Genomic DNA, 22,115 nt, shown 5'->3' with positions numbered 1-22,115 from the left:
AAGCTTTCTCTCCCCAGTAGATATATTCTGCTCTTAACCTCCATTGTTTCTAAAATTCATTCTTCGATTTTTGAGAACATGAACTTATACCAGATATCTAATAGATTGGGAGTTTCTTTGCCCTATATCAAACAGTGTGTGTCCCATCTAGCTTCTTAAGCTAGAGTACTTTTTTTTTAACTCTGCTCTGTTCAGAACCAGACTTATCTCTTTGAGCTCCTGAAGTGAAATTCCCTCATCATTTTCTCTTAAATTCCTATTAAAATATTTTCCTGTCTAGTAAGAGAAGAGTGGAGGAAGTAGTGCTCAGAGGAGAATGCAATACACCTATCTACAATGTGGTCAGAAGGTAAGCTGGAAAAGGAGGTAAAGATGCTCTATCTAGGATAGAGGAAGTCTTAATTTCACATAAAATGAATATGAGAAACAATAATAATTGAAAAACTAATGAAGCTCTGTTGGTCTTTATCATATGTTTTTCTCTTCTGATTCTGTAAGCTCAACATTCTTGCTCCTGTAAGTGGATATTGCTAGACATCACTTTATGGTTATCCATAGGATCTTCCTGGTATGTCTGACCCTCTGGAATGAAACAAAATGGTTCATTTCACATACATCTTATGGCCTACATGGCACAGTAGGGGTAAACCATGTTAAGTACGTTAGATACAAATGAAAAATACTGAAGTTTTTTGAAAAGGAGTAAATAACATTCATAAATGATTATGTTTGTCTTTTTTGTTGTTGTTGATTCTGTATATCCTGTTGCTTAATTATTTGGTTGTTATTTGAGGAAATATGTCCAATTTATCTCTTTTTGCACTTCCTATGATACTGACATTCTATGTTTTGTTACTTTATGTTGCACATTATAAAATATACTGAATAGCTGAATGAATGCTTAAAAGAGTATTTGATGTCATGGTTCATGCCCTTTCTGTTGTCTGTCCCAATTTTTGGATTCAATTTTTCACTGATTTCTAAAATAATGCCTCAAACTCATTACTATCACTGTATCTAAATCCCAATTTTCTTCACTTTTCAACAGATCTATTGCAGTACCCTCTCCATTTTGGTGCTTACATCGATTTTCTTTCAAAATAGAAGAACCATTATATTGTCCTCTGCATAAAAATGATTGATAACTTATAATTTTCTTTAAAATAATGTCTAAATATCCTACAGCAGCACATGAGCCTCTTTCAATCTTGTCACAATAAATTTCACTTGGTTTTAGTTATTATTGTACCTGAATCTAATTATTCAATCTCACTGAAGGGATTCAATCCTACTCAAACTCACTGTTACTCTATTTTATCATGAAACACACCATAGCCCGGTGTCACAAATATATAAAGCATGTTAGTTTATTATAGCTCTTTCTTTCATAATTTTCAGATTCTTTCAAGGTACTTCTAAAGTAACACAACAAAAGTCTGTTCACTATTACATTTAAATTTCCATGGATGACTTATCTGGGCAAACTGCTGGTTATAAATGTACTGAGAACTGACAAAATTTTTGAAGATATTTATGAAGTAAGCTTATATATTATGAGGAGTTTGCTGTGCACTGTGAGATATTATTTTTCTAATATTCCTTTTAGTATCCACCATCTTGCTTTTCTTTATGCTCTAAATGTTTTTGTCATTTTCTTATTTCACTGCTCTTTGTATAAGTACCTATATAATTCTAATAGATTTTCTAAAATTTTAATTAAAAGTTGGTCCATTTAGCATTCCCAACTTTGGGGGTGAAGAGTTTTTATTTACATCCATGTCATTATCACTGCCAATTATCTATATATATATATTTTTAGTTCTCAATTATCAGTGGCCATGAAAACAGCAATTCTTCCCTAATGCTATATCAAGTTTGTAAAATGTCTTTTAAAGTTTCATATTTGACTTAATTGTGGCACTGCATTGAAATTCACTGAACTACTTCATATTCCAGACACTTGTTAATAATAGATTTTTACACTGAAATTATATTTCTTGGGCAAGATCTATTATTTTGAAAGTTAGAGTAGACCTTTATTTGGAAATCTTTATTATTTTAAGAATAGCATTATGAGATATAGTGCTGATTTGAAGGAAGACTTCTAAAGGCTTAGAAAATAAGTTATTATAAAATTGAAATCCTAATCTCATTAGTATGTAATATGTTCTAACAGACCAATTTATTTTGATTTGCATATTTTGTGGTAATATGACAATTTTCACATAAATAAAATGGTACAGTCCGTATGAAGCACATAAATTAGAGAACTAAAAGAGGATTTTTCCAAATCAGAGTACAATTTCCATTTAGTAAGAAACTCGCAAAAGTTGTAATTTTTATTATGTATTATGTCACCTTGTGAAAAAAAAAACCCACAAACTAAAAGACACATTGTCTCAGCTTTCACTTCCATGAGTTTTGGTAGCATTAGCAGTAAATCTTGAGTTGATCGAGTTTTGAAATAAAGTGTACTGGGTGTTGATGAAAAACGCTTAATCTAGGTTGTTTTTTCATTGTCAGTGTAAGGAATTTCAATTATCCATTCATTCAGCAAACAACTATTTAGTTTCTGTCAGGTAGCAAGCATTCTTGCTTTTAGTCATGGTGATAAGTGACATTCATAGGTATCCATATAGTAACTGAAGTAACGAAAGAATATATGATTAGTCATGGTGATCAGCTCTGACTTTTTCTGACCCCTAAGAATTCAGAGTTTACTATGAGAATATATTTCTAAAAATTATATCACAGTACAGTTAGTGCTATAACTGAAGTTGCATAAAATTTTAGCAGCTCTAGGCAGGAAATAACTAGCTTCCCTTGAAAAACTGGAAAGGCAGATTACAGAGTGAGCAAAAGACAGAAGAAGCATCACCTAAGGAAGTAGAAAGTGTGAAAAGTCCAGAGTCACTGCCACCTTTAAACTACCCAAAGATATTTGAGTTAACTCCTATTCCTTAGAACCATACTCTAGTAGTTAATCAATTTGATCTGTGCCAATGGATCAGCTGATTAGACATAACCCCTTTACCTTGTGCTTTTTTGGTTCTTGTCCTATTTTTCATTTTTTATCAAACAGGGACTTGCTATTCCAATCATGCTGACCTTGAACTCACTATGTATCTTAGGGAGGCCTCAAACTCTTTGTGATCCCACTGCCTTAGCCTCCTGAGTGCTGGGATTACAGGCCTATAACACAAGCCTGCAGTGCATCACGTGTGTGCTTTTTCCATGGACATTTCCAAAACCTGGACCTTGACATTCAGGAGAAATGTTTTAATGGATCACTCAGACTCTAGGAAAATTTCAGAGCACAGAGCCTTATCTATGCTCATGTAATACATCTATATAAAATCATTCCCTGGCATCAAGTACAGGACAATACTTCAAATCTTATTTCAACAGTGCATTAAGTAAACCTGATTTAAACACACGCTTTCTAAGTATGCTTTCCATCATAAACCAAGTACATAGATTGCTACTGAAAACAGTTTTTAAACTCTACCTTAAAAGGTTACATTATGGTGACTATAACGGAAACCAACAGCTTATTCTTTATAAAATTCTGCCTAAAAATGTTATGTTATGCTGACTATAACTAAAACCAACAGCTCTATCTATTCCTCACTATTCTTACATTCAGTACTAAACTTAGTAAACACAGAATCATAAGACTGTATATGTTCAGAGAGAAAGCTAGCCAAAAAGAAAGACAGATTAACTAAAATGGAAGAAAGTAATACAAAAAAAAAGGGTACAAGGAAGAGGTCTACAAATAAAAATCACCAGATTAAATAAGGACACATTTTATTTTGTGCTTTCTGAAGTCAGACATACATTTCAGTAATTGCTCTTAATGATTATTCATAAATGAATTATTAATATGCACTCTAGACTAAAAATATCATTCCATGCTTGCTAAATAACATTCCCTCAAATGAACGTACGTGTGTGTGTGTGTGTGTGTGTGTGTGTGTGTGTGAAAAGCTAAATTCTTTCCCATTCTTAGTAATGCTCTAAAGCCTTGGTATTTGATCTTGTTATCATTAATGCTCAGTTTGTTAGCAAATGTCCAAATCACAAATTTCAACATCCAGGTTCATGGAGAAAATATTGTCAGTGAATTGTACTTCAGTGAGGCAGGTAACAGGATTATACATATACCTATGTGTTGTTCTGCATGAAAAATATACATAAATGTCAGAGGAAAAAAGGTTTTCTTTGGGGAGGGGTTGGGGGGATTTTTTGGGTACTGGAAATTAAACTCAGGACCTTGTGCTTGCCTGGCAGGCGCTGTGTCACTGAGCTATATCCTCATCCCTATAAAAGGGTTTTCAACATCTCTTGAGAACTCTAATTGTCTGAAAATCTGGGCTTTTGCAGAGATGTTGTCAGTTAAGAATATAAAATCCCCTTAGGTTGTAGAGAAAATAGATTCCCAAATGATCAGAAAACCTACTTCTTTTCAGGCTCTATTCAGTGAAGACGTAAGTTCAGTGATGCTAGGACATGTTAAGCAGCAAATTAATCTATTTAAATGTTAATGTGTTATCTCAGTTATTCCCTCCCCAAAACAGAAACCCACTTAGAAATGATGTCTGTTTATTTTTTTCTACAATTTTACTCTTCCAAATTTTTTTCCTTGTTAGTAAAACACAATACATTATGTATGTGTTTACTCCCTCATCTTTACAGGTTTTCCAGGTAAATTTCATAAGGTGGAGAGAAAACTAGATCCATTTTAACCAAGACTACAATGAAGAAAACACTTCTGAAATAGATGACAACATGAATATTTTGTTCATGTACATTGAAATGATGAATTCATGAATATTACCATTTGTGGTAATGATATAAAGTAATTGTGCTAGAAAGAGAAAGCTCTAGGGACTTATGAAGGTCCCTAAAGAGATGAGACAGTGGGGATGATATAGTGAAGGAAGGGGTGAAGAATACATTTTCCCAAGTTGTAGCTGGAATGCCACAGGTAAGTAAAGCTTTTGTATTTGAACCTAACAGGATGCATATCTTCTTTCTCGTCTCTCAGAATCACAGACATGAAATTGGATCTCACAGAGGATCTGCAACTTTCAGAGGTAATCATGTAAAAATGCCCTCAAGGACACATTTGACCCGTGGTCATCTACTTTCCCAAGAGTATGATACGGTCTGTCACTTCTTGCAATGTCAGGATATTCTGTTAAAATTTTAAAAGTGACATTGGGTGAGATGTCAATAGCAGCTTCTCTTCAATTCCACATGATCCTACAAAATGTACAAATATAGAGTATGACAAAATTACCAAAATTCCAATTCTGAGACTCTTTCACTATTTATGTATACTCATGCAATTTATTTCATGCTATTATGTATCATCTACCAGTAGCAAGTTTCACTTACTGTATTTTGAAGGAAATTTTTTCTTGGAAGTAACAGTAGAACTAGTTAATTCTTTTATATCACCATAAACTATCATAATTATACTTATATTTATTTATATATGTGCAGGTAACATTTTGGTCGTTTCCAAATTGTCCTTATAACCAACAATGAAAAATTTCATGTATATATTCTTGCCTAGTGAGTTGGGTACTCTGTGGCAGAAATCCCGTGGTGAAATAACTGAGTCAAAATAATGTCTTTTAAAATATAGATGTTGGGGCTGGGGATTTAGCTCAGCGGCAAAGCGCCTGCCTGGCAAGCGCAAGGTCGTGAGTCCGGTTCCCGGTACCGGAGAAAAACCAAAAAAAAAATAATAAAATAAAATAAAATATAGATGTTGACACTTTGCCTCGAAAAACGTATGAATTATAATCACAGATCTTGGTGTGGAGGACCACACCACTGAGTCCTCACTCTAGTTCTTCGAAAGAGTCATTATTAAAAGTTTAACAAATGTTTTGCAAATGTAAAAGTTATATCAAATGAATGCATTAAAAATAACCTCCTGTTTCATAAAAAAGTTTTCATTTTGCTACTTCTATATATACTCAATAAGAATAAAGACTAAATGGGTTATTTTGATAAGAGCCTCTAATTTCTTTTCATTTAATTAATAAAAATATCTTGCAGTAATCTGACTAAGCATTGAGATCCACTTTTTTTTTGCTCAATGATATGCTCAACCTCAGTCTTCTCCTATTCTACCTACTCTCAATCAGCAGCTATACATTTTATTTCTAGAGTTTTGCTAATTTTTACTAGGTTATGCTATTTGTTATATAATTGCTTAAAATTAGGCTTTCAAAGGGTGAATTTAAAATTATTTTGTGAAGATAATATTTGGTTCAATAAACCAGGTAAAATGTAAGATTTGACCACTGGTCTCCTTTGTATTTTCATTTCAAAACACTATAGAATCTGTTCATGGGCCAGGGCAACATCTTACAGTAGGTCCAGTCCTTTCCTTTCACGACTCAGAACTTGAGATTGTACGTGACTTTTCTGCAGTGTCCTGCCCCGACATGCAGTGACACAGAGCATCCTCTGTAGCACATCAGCCATCCTGCATTTTCTGATGAGTCAATTTTTTTTCATTTGAAACCAAATTAACTCAGCCATTTCTCTGTGGTCTAATATGATATTTGGATGCAAACATAAAGCATTTATTATAATGTATAAAGGAATTTTTGTTAACCCCAAATATATCATATTGCCAAAATAATGTTTTGCACAAAAGTTTTTTGAAAACCATACAGTGTACGGTCAATATTTCTCACAAAAAGTCTTCTCTTTAAGGTATGGCATACATCGTCATGTTGAAAATACACATACAAATAAAGAAAACCAAATAAAATTCTTTAACTGTAAGTTGGATGCAGGTCACGTTTTTTTTTTTTTTCCCCAAAGCAGACATATCTGCACTTCTTTGGTTGTTGGTTATTAATATTTCATTAATTTTCAAGCTACTGCAAATTCCCCTTGAGATATCATTAATAAAATACCATCCAAATCAGTGAGATAATAGACAAAATAGCCAAACTACAGAGCCTGTTTAATTACCTAGAAATTTTAGGAGTTCTGAGCACTTGCTTTAATTTAAAGAACTGAATAATCCGATGCTTTGATGATTACAAAGGGTCTTTAGCTTGCACTGTTTTGTTAGTAGTTTTAATTATTTCTCATACTTTCCCCACTTATATGGATTCTTTCATTTGTCTTTTAGAATAATAATGAGCACATTCTGAGGATGAAGAAGCACGTACACTAATACTCCTGAAATTTAAGAATGGACAAATACACAAGTACTTAATGTTCATATCAGAGTTTTTATCCACACTTTCAGCAGTGACAAAAATACCTGTTGTGATTAAAGAAAGAAGTTGGTAAATTAATAGAATTAAATTTTGCAAATGCATTTCTTGACACGCTCAAATATTTTATTCATTCTGAGAATAACAATTTGCTGGTTCTGACTAATTCCTTACATACACAAGTAAACATTTTGGATTTAGATGTCAAAGCAATTCTTCATTTTACTTTGTCTCACACAAGGCCATGCAATTGGTAATACCATATCCACTTAAAGGAGAGCAATGTGCTTTTATAACTGTTATAGTTTAGTTCTAAAATGTCTCCAAAGCCTCATGAGTGTGACAGGTGAAGAGGTCATGAAACCACCATATTCATCTGCGACTTAGTCCACTGACGACTTCCAAGCTGACTTGCTGTTAGGAGCTGTGGCCTGTTCAGAGGTGGTCGCTGGACATGTAAATAGAAGGGCATATTGCTGTCACTGGCTTCTCCTTCATCTCTCTCTACTTTCTGTCTGCCATGTGCCATGAGCTGCCCCCCATGAAGGCCCTTCCACTATCCTGTTTCTGCATTGGAGCCACCAGTTGACCATGGACTGAACCCTTGAACCAACATACACCCTTCCTCCTTCAGTTTGTGAGAGTTGGTTATTTTGTCCTAGGGACGTGAAAGTGATGACAGTATCCACTCCTTTAAAAAAATTACTTTCTAGTATAATCCTATGTTCTCCACACCTCTGCTACTGAACACTCTACTGAAGTAAAGGGTGATAAATTGTTCTACCTTTATTCATTCCAAATGAACATCTGCTTTTTATATACTTACAATCCTTTTTTCTAAATGTGGGCATAAGGGAATATCATTGTACAGTAAGGTGTAGGTAGATCCAGGGTGTACCACATTAGGAAGAGCACTGTTGAGGAAAATTATATGTTGCTTATCTGATCCTCCTTCCTAACCCTTGCCAATGTGCTTTCTAAATTCTTTAACATTAAAATTTGAAGGGTTATTCAGTAATTTGATGGCTGTATCACTTCTCTGATTAAAATTCAAATATTTCTACTGTTTTTCAAGGTTGTAAATGCCATTATCAGTAGTTCATTTTAAAACCATAAAAAATAGAAATATAAATGATGAAAAAACAGTGAAAAGTAGTATCAGAAGAAAATACAGGACTCTGGCAATTGTATAATTTTTGAAAGTAGACTGTCATTTCATTGGCACAAATAATAAGAAAAACAACATTCATCACATTTTTAACAGTCTTCTGTTACATATTTCAATCTAAGCATTGATATCTTTGTTGATGTTTGTGTGTCTGCAGCCCTATATGGGAAAGGAATACAAGAGAAAAACCTGTGTACCCAAGTTTAAAACATATAGAACCCACAAATAGTCAAGTTTTCCTTTTAAGAATTTAGTTTAAACAAATAAAAATGTAATTATATTAGTTGAGAATTACACTTTGCAGTACTCTTAACTATAATAAAGTAAATTTGAAATATTACAAACTAGTTAAATATACATCTGTAAGGTTTTGGTTAAGCAAGCTACAGAAAGTTTTCACAGTGGAATATTGTTTGATCATGCACAAAGCAAACATACTGGCATAAGTACTATTGTGAAGGTGTGCATGGTTCTACCGAGCAAAATTTGTGTCACACAGCACCACAGATTGAATGGCTTGATTTCAATGTTTAAGTGTTTACTTTTGGAAGCCAGAAAATCTTTACAGGGAAGTCTTAGAACAGGTTGGGTAGGGTGATTGGAGAAGAGGAGAGGCTGGGAAAAAGAATTACAAAAGAAAGTTACATTTCTATCTATATCCGCCATATGGTTTTGCCTTTAAAGAAATACACGGTGGTTACGCAAATTTGACAGAACAGTAAAGCTCTAGTATTCTCCATGCAGTATTCTTGCAGTGAAGTGTGATTCTCAGGGAATTCCAGACCATGATGTTCATGTTTCTGGGATTACATCTCTCACTGTTTTGCTGAGGATACTGTTTATTCGCTTCTCTTCTAAGAATGTTCCTTTTCCCAATTCTACCAATCAACCATTCCTTTAATAGTGGATGTTGCTCAAAATGCTCCTTATATGACCAAAGTCTCTGTCTTACTCTTTTCTGTTTTGACATTTAAAAAATTTACTCTGTTACAGAGCATAGCACAGTATGGTATATATTATATCATTTGTGTGTATTCCTATCAAGGAATCTCTAGGCCAGTGATGGTGATACTTTTAGAGCTTTCAATGATACAAATAGCCCACTGCAACATGCATGCAATAGGTTTGCCAGCCCTGCTTCTAGGCTGTTCAGTGGCTTTGCCTCTTGTATTTTCTATTTTCTCATCATAGATAGCCTTGGTGATATACATAGTAGATGCCCGATGAATGTTCTCAAATTGCTTAACTGACTATACACGGTGAGGCAGCTCAATTACTAAATGAAATAATGAATATGGTTGTCAACTACTGAAACATGATTTATCCATAGTGAGGTTTACATTCAGTTCTTTAAGAAAAAGTATATTAAAACTATTCACAAAAAAAACAAGAGGCAGAGCAATGTTGTTAATATTTAAATAATTTTGAGAAAAATGATGCCCTAGAGAAACATAGTCATTGCTAATGCAATAGCATTAGTGTGTTATTAAAAATATATCATAACTAAAAGTATGGTCAAGGTAACAGGGTTGAGAATCTCAAATTCCTAAAATGTTCAAGTGAAGCCACTTGGCTCCAGGTTCGGGCTTATAATTACTACACACCATAGCAGTTCTCATAACTGAAGGGACTGGCAGAAAATATTTCATCAAGTCCATCTTTATGTAATCTGTCATAAGTTCTCTGAAAACCAGATGTACTACCTACTCCTTCATACCTGTGATGGGTTCCAGCAACTACTGATCATAATCTCCACATCTTTGCCCACTAAGAACAATACTATTCTTCAGAAAGTTACAAGACTGAGATGTGATTTCCTTGTGCCTTATGTACAGAATAGAAAACCGTGATGATAATTTATCCTGTTTACTTAATTCTATCAATGGGTGACACATTCATTAGTGAGTCCAATAATCCTAATTTTATATAGTTAAGTTGTGGAAATTACTTCTAAGTTGGAGTTAAAATTTGTCTCCATAAATAGTAATTTCTATCTCAAAGTCTTGAATTCTTGCTTCTGAAGCAACAAAATATAAACATAAGTGCTTTCCATCCCTAGAGACAAGCCCATCCTGTGTATTTCGGTTCCTTTCACACCAGCACTATGTCCAAGAGTGGGAAATGCCAAATACCTGATTGCTGCAACCTTCCTTTTCACCTCCTTGTTCTCACATTATTCCTACTTAATTTATATTGAAGACCATAAGGTGCCATTATTTTTCCTATCTATCGCTTCTCCTTTCCTTTTCTTTCTCTGATTTTAACACTGAGAGAGCAGAATTTGGCATGGTTAGCTTTCTACACCCATGTGCACACTGTATCTCCTGAAACCATGTGTTATGAAGGCGCACACTCAGAATCGATTTCTTACCTTTTTACACTCTACCATCGTATTTGCCTTTCTGGATTTGTAACTTTCATCCAATCTAACTTTCTGAACCATAAATCCAGATTGTAAACAGAGCCTTCTAAAAAAAAGTCACTTTATTCCAGAGAATTGCAGGTTACTGAATAATGTCATTTAACCAAACTTCTATAAAGGTATCTATATGAAACATAAGTTGTATTTTCAGAATTTCATTATCCTTCTGCTTGTAGCACCTGCTTGTTAAAGCATGAAGTTTTATCATGTGCATGTCCATATTTCATCTAACAAAATAGCCGGGCATGATCGTGCAAAGCTGTAATCCCAGCACTTCGTGGCTGAGTCAGGTTTCTTTTGAATTTGAGGCCAGCCTGAGCTACTTAGTAATTTCAGGGCCAGCCTGAGCTACATAGGGAGACCCTGTCTCAAAACAAACAACTACACACTCATCTACCAAAATGTTAATTTTCTGTCCAGTTTATCAATAGCTAATATCTTCATGTATTATAATGAGGATCTGAATTTCTAATTGGAAAAAAAATTTGACATGACATGATATTTCACATTTTTGTTATACAGAATAAAGTATAAAAATCTAAATGAAATTATAGCAATCTGTCCATTGTTTCTAAGTTTTCCATCCTATGAGAGTAATGATTTTCAAAGTAGGTATTGATGATCTTCTGAATTTCAACAGAATCTGTAGTGATTTTACCATTTTCATTCCTCACTGCCTGAATTTGAGTCTTTTCTTTCCTTTTTTTGATAAGGTTGGCTAGGGGTTTATCAATTTTACTTAGGTAAGTGGATGCAACTGGAGACCATATACATAAGGGAAATAAATCAGACTCGCATTTGTAAACACTGTATTGATTCTCTAGTGTAAGAAACTCAAAGAGTAAATAAGAACCAAAATACACAATAGATACTGTGAAAGGGGAAGAAATTGCTAAAATGGAAAGAACAACTGAAATGGGGGAAGAAAACAAAATATACATATATACACAAGATCACTAAGAGAATTATACTACTAATTTCTGTTAGTTCACTGAAAGGAACAAACAGTGCTCGTATTGTTTGATCAGTTTTGCATGCCCTATATCTCATAATCTGAGCAACTACTCTGAAGATAATAACATGCAATATAATAATTATTGTTAATTTCTTATTATCTTGTTTTGAAATTCTGTATCATTGCTTTTATTGCTTTTTCTGTTGAAAATTAAAAAAATAGAATAAATCCAAAAAAGAAAGAAATTAAAATAAAATTAAAGCAGCAACAATAGTACCAACCTATTTCCTTTTTTTCTCCCTGAAGAACAAGAATATATAGTTTTGAAAAAAGAACAGAAATTAGATTAATTCTGCTTCATATATTTGATTTGGGGCAGTGTACTGGACATACACCTTACTGAATATTTACATTGGGGTACTTCTTAACGTTTTAATCCTTTCAAATTCGTCTTTCCAAAGGATTATTATATGTATAGATTTTATTGGTTAAATATATACTTAAATTGAAAGCTTCTTTAAAGACAATGAGGTCTTAAACATCTCTTCAATTTCAATCTGTTTATAATTATCTAAGGAAGTCCTACCACAAATTGTAATTTGTTACAACCTATAAAAGAAAGATGAAACATGTGTTTTATACCAGAGAGAATTCAGAACATTAACATTTTCTCTCCTAGACCTGAAAGAAAGTCAATAAATGAATCTCTGAAGCCTTTCCCAGGGAAGCTAAATCTTTAGTGAAAATGAAGAAAATCTATTCTGAAATTGTACCTATTAAGGAAAACAGGTAGAACAAAGAATAATGGGAGAACTGCTGACAAAATAAAGAAACAATTCCTATGATTGTTTTAAAAATCTGAAGTGAGTTTCATTATTTTTGTTCCCCTTATGCAGGGAAGTAGCATTACTTTAAGAATAATTCTTCCGTCTAAGAAACTGTCAATGAGTCTTTGGTTGACCAGTATTGCATGTCTATATCTGTTTTCATGAGAAGCCACTTTGAAGATATCAATATGTAATACAACCACCATTGTTAATTCCCTTCCACTTTGTTTGGAACTCTGTATTGTCTGTATTGTGCTTGTGATATGTTGTAAAATGTTGTATGTCTGTTAATGTTTCCCTCCTTTTATCCTTAAAATAAAAAAAAATTAAAAAAAAAAAAAGAATAATTCTTAATGACAGGAGACTTTAAAGTTCATGCTGGTACTATAACATATGAAGTCTATATTTTACTGTTTTGGAAAAAGTTCAAATTAGAGAGAAATTCTGTGTTAGTAAGAGGAATCTAATGATGAAGAGAATTAAATTCTTTTATGAATTTTCCACAGGTTGAATATTATTACTAATCCAAATAATATAAAGCTTTAAAAACAGGCAGTCAAAATTATGCTTTTAGTTTTATTGTAAAAGGCAACAAATTATTTACATTATGGATTCTTGTGCATTTTTCTTTTCTGTTCCCTTGGTCAAAACACATTCTTCCCTGGTATTTGCTAAGTTCCTGTCTCTTTTTTCTAAGTACCTATAAAAATATCTATTATCTATCTATATCTTATCTCTATCTATCTATCTATCTATCTATCTATCTATCTATCTATCTATCTATCTTTTGTTTTTCTGTCTGTCTTTGTCTATTTATCATCTATCTATCTATCTAGCTATCTATCTATCTTTCAGTCCATCAGTCCACACATCCACTCACACACCCACCTATATTTCTCTCTCTTTTTCTGTTTTCATTCTTTCTTTCATTTGGCAATAAGTGGATGAATCCCAGGGACTTGTTCTTCCACTGAATCACATCACCAGCAACAAATATCACCTTTTGATCAGACATTCCCTACCCATCCTGTGCACAATTACAAGCCCACTCATTCACTAATGATGCAACCCCTGATACTCTTCTTACCTCTTCATTTGTTTTCCCACTAAGATGCTCCACAAGGGCAGAAATTTTTCACTCTTTTTATTACTATACCCTAAGAATCAAGAATAATGTGCCTCATGTACAAGACAATCAAAAATTATTTGTTCAAACAGAACTGAACAAGGAAGGAAATCTAGAAGTGCTTACATGTGAACCCTGTGAATATTACACTTGAAATAGATAATTTAAAACATTTGGAGTAAAAACTCTAAACTCATTGATTTTTTTAAAAGAGAGTCTGAGAAACATAAGAGCCCTACGAATAAAAATATTAGTCCATTAACATGGACTTAGAACGCTGCCAGTCACTGACCATCAGCCGCCCAATGCCACACATGGAAGGGCATGGAATTATCAGCCACATATAGGTGCCCTTAACGTGATGCCTCAGTGTGAGAGATTGACACACTCACCTCCTGGGCTCCCTGACCATCATACTGCTTCCAGTTCTAGTACCATCTCTGCAAGCCTTTAAACTTAAAGCCCATTCTTGTCTCTGAGTCATCAGTTTCTTTTTCTTTTTCTTTAATGTTGTTGTTTTCTTGTTTTAAAATTCTCATACTCAGTCATAGTTTCAACATAATATTCACCATCCTGAACTGTTTTGTTCTGTCTTTTCATAGGACTATGCTCCTCTGCCAAGCCTTACTCACTGGTCAGAAATCTACTTTAATGGAAATCAAGAGATAATATAAAACAGCCTGGATTAGACTACATGAACTGAACAGAGTTGGATGAGGGGATTACATACACACACACACGCATACACACACACACACACACACACACACATGCACACTGAAAGAAACAACAGACAGGAGATCAACTCCTTTTAACTCAAGAAACTACACTGAGAGACTGTTTTATGCATGTGCTAGAACCCAAGTGTCATCTACTTACTCTCGTCCTTGGTGAACAGCACCTAAGTCTATCCCCACAGTGCCATCCTGGTCACTTTACTCTTCTCAAAAATTCACTCGCATCTAATTACCTACATAAAAATAATGGTTGTCAAAGCATCATCCTGTTGGTTGGCCTTCATAGCCACCTCACTCGTCACCTGTAAGAGTTCCTGCCTCACTCCTTCGCTGTTGGAATGTGTCACAGTCAGTCGGTGGATGCTTATCTACATGACCTAGAGGTTCTTTTCAAGTACACACAGATGATGGGCAAAAATGGATGTTTAGTCCAGAAGTTTCACTTATCATGAGAAGAACTGCTTCCTGAATAGATTTGTGTATTTGATAATCACCTGAAATTTAGTGAGTCCAGAATTCTCTAGAGTTTCTCTGATCTTCTGTATTTAGTAATTGATATTTCATCCTTCCAGGTATAATACAAAAGGGCTGGACTCGATATTGACTACCTTTCTCCCATACTCCATATTTAGTCCATCAGTAAATCCTCCTTCACCAAAATACATTCAGGGATCAACAAATTTCAAGGGAACTCACACTGTGCTCACCGTGGTCCAGATTGTCCCCATTTGTCATCTGTCATTATTGGGTGATGTTTCTAGCTTGTTGCGTGAGCTCTAGTTTTTTCTTCCCAGGAATTTATTATCTGCACAGCACCCTGGGTGACCTTTATAACGTTATAGTCTCGAGAGTACGGCCATCGCAATAACATTCCAAGTGACCCATTCAACATGGCAGATGGAATCACGTTCTGAACTACATGTATTTGTCAACCTGCATTAGGTGAAAAGAGCTGTGGATTGAGTTCATTCCTAGAATTATTTTTGACAAACTGATTTTCAAAATGAATCAAGATGGCAGTGATTTGGTTTTTTATTTTATGGTTTTTTTTCTACCGGGAATTGAACTCAGGACCTTGCACTTGCTAGGAAGGTGGTGCCTACTGAGCTATCGCCCTGGCCCTGTTTTTGTTGTTGGTGGTGGTGTTGCTGTCATTGTTGCTGTTGTTTTTGAGACAGGGTCTCACTACAGGGTTCATGTTGGCCTTAAACACACTATATAGCCTAGACTGGTCTCAAGTTTGTAGTGATCTTTTCTGCCTCAGCCTGTTGAGTGCTGGAATTATACGCATGCACCACCATGCCCAGCTGACATATCCTGTGTGTGTATGTAATTATTTTTGCAGTTATAATTTCAACACAACTTCTGATTCTATTTATGGGCCTTGATAACAGAACATAAAAGACTAATTTGCCTATACAAAATAGCTAATGTGCTAGGATATTACTTTTAATTGAATAATAATTTAGATGGTAATTATTTGGGGGAATATATTTCATGTCCTGTAACTATATTAGTATTTTGCAAATTTTAATAGATAGTATGAATATAAAATCTACTTGTTTTACAGATGTTATCCATGATTAACACATTGGCATCAAAACATATAAGACTGTGTTAATAGAATGAATCCAAAATCTGAAGAAAGTCACCTTTAGTACTTTTAGAGTATGTTTTACCCTACTCTTATGTACAAATATACACATGCAATTATATTAATCAAAATGGATATAATTTCACGAAAGTATGCTCTTCTTTATTGCATGTTAAACTGATTAGAAAATCAAATAGTCCTAGATGCTAGGGGTTCATGAATATTTACTTAGATGGGAAGATAAAACAAAAATATTTTACTTTTATAGTAATGTATACAGGGGGTTATTTACAACTGGCTGCAAGAATATAAAAGCTATTTTTTGAAAAATCTATAACTAAATAATACCTGATAATTTAAAAATTCAAAATCAAGGACATGGAAGTAAATTTATGACATTTGATATCTGAGGTAGAGCCAAAGAGACATCTCCCTTTGCCCTTGCCTGAATTTGGAGAAAAATCATGCAAAGGACACGCCTTAGTTGTCTTATCCAGGCCTAGTCCTTAAAAATGATTTTATGTATAATTTTTTGTTGTTGTTTAAGGAGCATAACATGCTTTTAGATAGAATAGTCATATCAATACCTCAAGACAGCAAGCAGGTTAGAAATGATATTATAAGCTTCATTTCTGTTTTTAAATTAAATTAAATTATGTCTCTATTTTGTTAATTTAATATTGCTGATCTTTTATCCCAAACCTTCTGGATTAATATATTCTATCTAAGGTAGTATAATCATTTTGCTAAAGCACTGCATAAAGAGAATGCCTAATGACTGGTTTAAACATGTAATTTCACTGGTATTTCTTTTACATTAACATGTGCCTTTAGCATGGAAGATTTAGGAAGCTGTCTGGGGGTTCACTGCCACAAGTCATGTTACAAAGGCATAATAGATTTTCTTCAAGTATCCATACATTATAAATGTAAGTTACCATGTATCTGACAAAAGTAATTTGTAGAGGAGTATTTCTGAAACTATTTATCTGACATCTATTGAAATTGCATTTTCTGCACTTAAGGTGAAATGACCACAGAAATTTGCTAACCTTTCATGACACAGTGACTTAAAAATCCATTACTTGCTTTAAGAAATGCGCTGCTTGACTCTTTTGTAATTCTAACAGCAAACAGTTATCCAGCATTTTCAGGATCATTAAATTAAAAAATGATAAGGAAAGAAAATCATTAACTAATTTATATTTCTCTTCTAATGGGAATAGAATTAGTAATTACTGTTCCTGTTGAAATATCCTGTACTCAGTCACTTATATCGAAAGAGCATACCTATCGTTCAAAGGATGGGACCAACTGACCTGAATCACAAAAGTTCACATTAGTAGTTCTAGACTAGTACTAATACCAGTAGCATAGAATCTTCATGCTTAACTATTATTATTATTATTATTATTATTATTATTGTTATCTTTTTCAGATAAGGTCTCACTGTGCAGTTCAAGCTGGCCCGGAGCTCACTGCAAAGCCCAGACTGGTATTGAACTCACAATGATCCTCCTGTCTCAGCCTCCTCATGCTGGGATTACAGGCATGTGCCGGCCTATGCCCAACCATTCAAACTATTCTCAAATTTATTTTTCCTGTTCTACATTTTTTTTAAATTCTTTTCATAGACTCCAGCCATACTTACTTCAGTACTTTATCTATTGTAATCTTCACATCTTTATTAAATTAATGTTTGAATCAATTTAGAAATTTGAGGCTGGACATGGTGGCACATGCTTGTAGTTCCAGCACTCAGGAGGCTGAAGCAGGAGGATTGTTGTGAGTTTGAGACCAGCCTGGGCTACAAATTGAGCTCAAGGCCAGCCTGAACTGCATACCGAGATCCTGTCTCAAAAAGACAAAAAAGAAAAAAGAAAAAAAAAAAAAAAGAATGAAAGAAAGAAAGAAATTTGAAGAGAGGAGGAACAAAGCCATAGCTCTGCATATTTAACTTTCTCCTAATAATCATGAGATTCCTGAAAATCCTAATAATAACAGGCTATGCTAACCTGAGATATGATTTATTTCATTGAACAGTTTATAAGGATATATATTAATGCCTTCAGCATTTCATCTGCTGTCTTTGTTGAACTTACTATAGAATCTATGGTTTAAATTTATCAGAGCTATTTTCATGTTACTTATTTCCCGGGTGGTGCTAGTGAACTGTTGTAGTAAAGTGATATTTATTTTATTTCCATTCTAAAATCATATTTTAAATTTATATACTATACCACCAGTAACACTTTTGTGATATTTATTATATTTTTTCTAGTAAAGCTGATAAAATAAGCAAGTTAAAAGTTACCCTTAGAGCGTAAGGCCATGAGTTTGATTCCTGGTACCGGAAACAAACAAACAAACAAACAAACAAAAAAAGTTACTCTTAGAGCAGAAAATGTGAAATGAACCACAATTCAGTTTTGTTTGTTGTTTTGTTGTTGTTGTTGTTGTTGTTGATTTTTTTTGTGTGTGTGTGTGCTGGAAATCAAACTCAGGACCTTGCCCTTACTACAAAGCAGTTTTAGAATTTTTAAAATGATACTTTCTAGCCAAATAGACCTGCAAAATTGCACAGTATTGTGTTTTATAGGGTTATACGGTATCAAGTGTGAAAAAGAATTCTCAATGTCTCTGTTGATAGGAGTTATCATAACTTCTATGTTGTGAAATAAATTTTAAGAGAGGCTAATCTTACCAATATGGTTCTTTAATTTAAGAAAATAGAATATCTGATAACTTGCATTTACAACACAGCACCACTTACTTTCTTAGATTATTATGTCTCATAGCATCACAATATAATAAAAATGAGTGTTCTCAACTGTAATGCACTTGTCTTAACTGGCTACCAAATCTTATATTATTGGTGAAAACTTACTACATAGACTTGGGAAAAACAGAAAAGGGCACTTAGGCAAACTTAAAAACTTACATTGTCCTTTTTCTTTTATTTAAGTTTAGTGGTACAATTAGATATACTTAATGATTACATTCATCATAGGGGATTTGTAGCTATGCATGCTATTTCTAAAATTCCTATTTTCTTCCCATTGCTCTCTCCTCCCTTTATCCCTCCCCCGCTCCTTATTGAAGGGAGGTTGTCATTGCCATCTCTTACAACAGGAGAGCAATTTTAACCCCTCCCTATCTCATCACCATACATGGTATCCTCAGCCTCTGCTCACAGAAGGGGCTGATCTGCCCACACTGAGCTAAGGCAACAGACTTCCCTCACAAGCAGATTTCTAAATATAAACACCCAGAGAATCCTGAATTATAAAGTGATTCCTGAACACAAGGCACATTTAAGAAGGAGAACTTTAAAACGTAAGTGGCTCTTGCATTCTCAATTAGAAATCCTCCTCAGACTAGCTGGGGCTTCTGAGAACATCAACACAGAGAAAGCAGTTGTTCTCTTGTTTTAAAATAGTACAGACTGAACATTTAACCTTTGTGCTGCCCAGTCAGAGTCTAATTACTATTTATGTTAACACACACACACACGCACACGCACACACATTTGGTTTCATCCTAATGAAATAGAACAAGAGGCAATGAAACAAAATCATTGCTATTTAAAAGTGGTAAGACATAGAAAAAAGTATTTATAGGGATTTAAAGAATTATGTGAGACTACTGGAACTCCGTTTCTCTGTTACAATGCTGGTCCTTCAAAGCAACTATTCTAAGGAACTATCCCGTAGGAAAGAGTTTGTAACTATTCATGATGAGGGATAATTATATTTTCAAATTCTCATCTTATTTATAGCAATTTACTAAGACTCTGGAGAGGACATGAACTCCTAGGACACTCAGAATAACTGTGTCTCCTCCAAGATTAGTCACATGCTCACTGTTTATAAGTAACCACGTTTATTTACTGGATACTGGCAATGCCTCCTCTCAGGGATATAAATATATATCTGCTGAAGTTTAATCATCCGGGTGTTTTACTTAGAGTGGCATTTCCTCTACTCCTAAGGAATATTTACAGGTCCATTGTCTCCTCCACTTCAGAGATATGCACTAGGAATTCAAGAGTGTTTCCAAGCCCACATCTCAGACCTGAATTAGAATGGCTAAGCGCTGAGTGTGAGTCTGTACATGTAATGTGGTCCTATTTACCTTATCCACCCTAGCGGAAGAGAATAATTTTTAAAAAATAAATTAACAGTTGGGCTTCATTTCTCAAATATATGCAATCAAATATTTTTTAAATTTATATCTTTCTTATTTTTGTCTAATGCATGCAAGAAAATAGACTGTTTTGAGAATGGTAGCAAGGTTATACTAACAGAGTAGAAGTATCACGTTTTTCATATCTAATGCCCAGAATATGTGCCTCACTCTTGTTTTTTTTACAAGTACTATAACCTTGGGTAAGTCACGTAGCTATTCTAAAAATGCATTTTTTTCAGCTCTCTTAATAAATGGGGATGACATTCAATGAATGTGCATTTTTCTGATACAAAACAGATCGTCTACTACATAGATTCATCAGATCCCTTCTGGAAGCCTGACAGGTGTATGGCGTTACACTGTGTGCGGCACTGATCTGGCAGGGACAGTCAGTGACCTGCCGTCAGAGCCCATGGAGATAATGTCCTTCTGTGAGCACCACCCACCTGGGAATTGGCTCACCCAGTGACTACGAAAAGGGTCGCTCTGCCACAACTGTGCTTTGCGCCGTGGCCACCTCGCTACTTGCAGGTGTTTATCCCCTTTCAATACACCATCTGTGGTGTTCCCAACATCGTCATCGGAAAGGCTGAGGCTGCATGTATAACTGGAGTATTAATGACCGGGTAGGCATCTGGCATTTTTGGAATTGTCTGAGAAAATTGACAGTCTAATAACTTTTTCCTATATTTCATCTTCCTGGATATTAAAACTAGTTGATTTTGCCATTCAGTGAATAAAGGAGGTTGTATCCCTGGACACTATTTTTAAATCAGGGAAAAATGGAAAATTTGCCTTTATATCAATAGTACAGTGTGCTTAATTTATGATGTTTCCACTTTTTAACAAAATGTAGTTATTTGAATACAATTGTATGGGTAGATTATTTGATTCTTCTAGAAATTATATACCAGTTTTGCGCTCCACGTTTAAGCACATTTTTAAGAAAGCGTCACAACTTTCGTGATACATATAAAGTATATAGCTAATCCTTCATTTCTTTTCATATTGTTTGGCTTGTTTGTGTGGCTGCTTTCAATATATGATCTTTTCATGGGGGCTATTTTGTAGTTTTGAAGTCAGAGACTATAACTTGTTCATTTTTGTGCTCCCACAATGAATACTGTGCAAAAATTGAACAAAAGTTTTACTAATTATGAATAAGTAAAATGTCTTTAATGGAAAACTGCAGTATTTTAAGAGGAGTTTTCTCCTAACAATGTTTTAAATAAATAAAACAATCTTTTACTGTACATATATATAATATACAATGATAAAAGATCTCAGACTCCATTTCATATCCAATGATATTGTACAGAATATTCACTGACAGCACAGAACCAAAATATGAGATAATAAACATAATTTAAATACAATATAATCTTAACCTAAATATCTATTCTATATAAACATAAGACAAATAGTTATTTTAAACATTCTTATGGTATACTTTATTTTCTTCTTTCCCTTTACAAATATATTTTAAACAACTTATGAATCAAATATTGGAATGCAGAGTTATTGCCTAATAAATTAAATCTGTAAAAGGAAAAATTTGGCCTCTATATTTTATCTGAATATTTCATACCATAAAAATTATGTGTTCCAATAATCTGTAGTAATATGACAGCTAAAAATAACAAAGAGAATCAACTCTATAATTAACTCGGAGGGTATTCTTTTATTATCCTTTTATTATTTTAGTTTATAAGGAAATTAAAAGTTTTCATCCAGTAAAATGAAATTAGTTATCTCTGTAATCTTAATCCATATACTATCTTTCACTGAACTATACTAAAAATTAATATATGAACTTGCTTCCAGAATGTCTCATATATAACC

At 33.9% G+C, this 22,115-nt stretch overlaps 1 protein-coding gene and 1 long non-coding RNA gene across 7 annotated transcripts in view; one reads left to right on the top strand and one right to left on the bottom strand.

Annotated features, from left to right (window-relative positions):
* Erbb4 (erb-b2 receptor tyrosine kinase 4) overlaps positions 1-22,115 on the bottom strand; it is a gene marked incomplete at its 5' end in the record, with an annotated part of 1,058,248 nt that overhangs the window by 432,368 nt on the left and 603,765 nt on the right.
* The window catches only part of LOC102026396, a 31,760-nt gene continuing 30,328 nt past the window's right edge, over positions 20,684-22,115 (top strand). For both annotated transcript variants that reach the window (XR_262923.1, XR_262924.1), the window contains exon 1: positions 20,684-20,899. This is a non-coding gene — a long non-coding RNA (uncharacterized LOC102026396). The remainder of the gene's footprint in view (positions 20,900-22,115) is intronic.

Source organism: Chinchilla lanigera, unplaced genomic scaffold (assembly GCF_000276665.1).
Source record: "Chinchilla lanigera isolate Chin_1 unplaced genomic scaffold, ChiLan1.0 scaffold00056, whole genome shotgun sequence".
NCBI lineage: Eukaryota > Metazoa > Chordata > Mammalia > Rodentia > Chinchillidae > Chinchilla > Chinchilla lanigera.
This window is presented reverse-complemented; position numbering and strand designations above follow the sequence as displayed.